This window comes from Nannospalax galili, unplaced genomic scaffold, assembly GCF_000622305.1.
Source record: "Nannospalax galili isolate Female #2095 unplaced genomic scaffold, S.galili_v1.0 scaffold1534, whole genome shotgun sequence".
NCBI lineage: Eukaryota > Metazoa > Chordata > Mammalia > Rodentia > Spalacidae > Nannospalax > Nannospalax galili.
This window is the reverse complement of record NW_008333781.1, coordinates 627365-630636: the sequence shown is the minus strand read 5'-3', so window position 1 is coordinate 630636 and position 3272 is coordinate 627365. Positions and strand designations below refer to the sequence as shown.

General features: G+C 35.1%; 1 protein-coding gene across 3 annotated transcripts in view; it reads left to right on the top strand.

Annotated features, from left to right (window-relative positions):
- Shroom4 (shroom family member 4) overlaps positions 1-3272 on the top strand; it is a 314107-nt gene that overhangs the window by 43933 nt on the left and 266902 nt on the right. The window lies entirely within an intron of this gene.

The window sequence follows — 3272 nt, the reverse complement described above, 5'->3', positions numbered from 1 at the left end:
CACACACACACACACACACACACACACACATACACACACACAGAGTGAGGTAGTTCCAGGCCATTCTGGGAAACAGTGTGAGACGCACTCTCAAAACAAAAAAACCAAAACCAAAACAAACAAAGAAAAACAACTACTATAATTCCTTCTAAGGAATTGTCAGAATTCAGTAAGACTGCTGCATGCTAACTTTTCAGAACACAGTCTGTCATAGACACAGTTCTGTCATCATTAATGGTGTAATTTTTTTAATTAACATATTTATCTGTGGGCAAATACTTGAATAGAACATTACAAACAAAAACTAATTACATAGAGTGGCAGAATTTTCATGTTAATATTTTTCTTTCAAATTAAATTTATATGTCTTTATCTTGTTAGAATTACCAGAACTCAGAAAAAAAGGTATGGGTTTGTAGTAATGGCATAAATTTTTAAATACTTATTAGAATTATGTTCAAAGAAACATAATACCTGAAACTTAATATAGCTATGATTTGCAGATGCTATTATAAGAAATTCCCAATAGCTTTTTGAGGTGGGCATTATTATCGCCATTTCACAGATGAAAAAATAGAGACAAATATTAAGTTACATGCCCAAGGTCACACAGCTGGAATGAGTTTGAAAGTGATATTTGATCTCAGACTGGAAAGCCTCATACTTCATAGTCCTCATGACTATGTTAAAATTTAATCAGTTTTATGATTTTTTTCATGATTTGATTCTTCATCTGAGATAGCAGAAAAAAAATTTGTGTTATACTCAGCCATAACTTAGAACATAACTAGTATAGAATGTCACAGGTGTAAGAAAAAAGACCAATGGGGACTATTTTGGTTATAAGCAAAGCTCTTAGGTCTCATCTTGGTGAGTGGGTAGTAATAGAAGTTCTACATTCATCGAGAGACAAATTTGAAACAGTAACCTGAACTCCTGACAGTGTATACTTGTGTCCCTGGTCTTCATTATTCCACATTTATTCTTTGACCCCTATGAATACACAAACTTATGTGCTTGGACTCTTCATCTTTTTAACTTCAGCCTGCCCATTCCTTCTTCCTCTACTTGTATATCATGATAACTGATCTTTCTAAGAAGATGGCTCTTGTGGTTAGTGCTTCTGAAACTTTGCTATGCATACAGATACCTTGGGGAGAGATACTCAAATGTAGACGTTGATTCAGTAGGTCTGGCAGGAGCCATGGAATCTAACAAACTTCGAGGTGAAGCTGATGACACTGGCTCAGAGATGACACCTAAGAGTAGAAAAGTGCCACACACTGAAGGCCTATCCTATAATGCAGTACTTCCTGGCTAAACAAAGATATATTGATGACTTTTGAGCTGATTATAATTGGTCTGGATGAAGAATGTCGAAGAATTGGTTAAAGATTGGCATGCTGGGTATTTAGAAGCCTCTGTGGGAGTCTAAGCAAAGGGTTAATATGATCAGAAAGGTGATTCCTGATGCATGGTGGATAGTGAGTAGAGGTAGCAGAGACTAAAGGAGATCTGGTTTAGAGACTGTTAAAGAAATTCAAGCAATGAGAGGGCAAAGGCCAGGAGTATGATTATGACAGTGGAAATGGGCAACATGACCTGGATGGATAAAAGGTCAGTTAGCACAAACCATTATATATGAAGCACTTAAGATTTCCTCAGTGCTTTGAAGTGAAGAGAACTCTAATATTTGAAGTCACTTCCATATCCATTATTTTGTTTTATCAGCACAGCAAGTGTGGGAGATTAGTAGTTATTTTTACAAACAAGATTGTATAACAACTTAAACCAGGTCTGAGTAAAGGCCAGCCTAACTGCGTATGAAAAGACATGGTAAAAGAGATTACAGCTGTTTATTGTGGCTTGTATAAGCCACAATATTTTTTTATTAACAAAGCAAAATATTTTTCATATGAAAGCAATCTATATTTGAAAATATAATACATGGTCATATTGTTTTCATCATTCCATCCAATTCTGATTCTTTTATTACGGCTCTTTTCCTTTGTCATTAGAAATTGTTTAAAAACTTAATTTTAAATTACTTCATAATACCCCATCATGTATAATTTAATTTACTAGTTCCATGCACTTGGTCATCTAGGTTTATTCATTTTTTGGTTTTGCTATCATAAATAACATGATGGAGAGCATCTTTAAATATATATTCTTATCCAAGAAGCTGATAATTTTCTTAGCTTTACTAACTCTTTAAAATGTCTTTAAACTGGCTGATTTAATAGGGCTTAAGGAGGTTACCTAAGCATTTGTTACTGTTCCAAGATAGCAAGTGAACTCTTACTGGGCCCTCTGGTTCAGGAATTTGTCTTGGAAAATTCTGCTCCACTATTGTATCATTGTTGATTTTCAGTGTCCTAGGTTTGATTGATCAGATCAGTAAAAGATGTGACTTCTAAACTGGGTCTGAGGTACAACCAAAATAAAAAGAAACAACCATCACAAAAAGCCCATATACACTCTGTACAGAGTTTATTGGTTCTTTAGGGAAAGAGGCCAGAAGCATGTGGTAATTAAGGAACAGGTCAACCCAAACTATTGACTTATATAGCTTGAAAATCTGTGGAGAAAAGTGGATGTATTAATAATGGATGATTTGATCTTCTCCTTTTCCCCAATCTGTATTTTCAGTGACTGTCTATATAGAAAAGAACGAAAGTATATATGAATCTGAAGGTAGAGAGCTGAAATGAAATTCTGTCATTTGTTTCTTATGAGACCTTATGAAGTTATTCAACCTCCATTAATATTTTTCTCTTTTAGATTTATTTTTATTTCATGTGTATGAGTGTTATGCCTGCATGTATGTAAGTACACCCATGTCATGCAGTGCCCACTGAGGACAAAAGAGGGCATTGGATCCCCTGGAACTGGACCTATGGATGGTTGTTAGCCGCCATGTGGGTACTGGGATTTGAACCTGGGTCTTCTGTAAGAACAGCCAGTGCTCTTACCCGCTGAGCCAACTCTCTAGCCCCCTTTCTTGATATTTTTTCAATGAAACATTTACTGAACAAATATTTATTAAGTATAAAGACACTAAATATCCACAAATACTTTGAGAGATGTCTCTATAGCACTAGTGTGCCTTGGTGTGGTTATTTAAGGTCTGAGACTTCATCTGTGAATTGTTGATAATAATATTGGTTATGTGGAGATATTCTGATGTGCAAAAATTATGTCAACTACTAAATGCTTAGGGCTGTACTTGATATACAGTCATGGTCAGTAAGTAATGCATAGTGTTATTG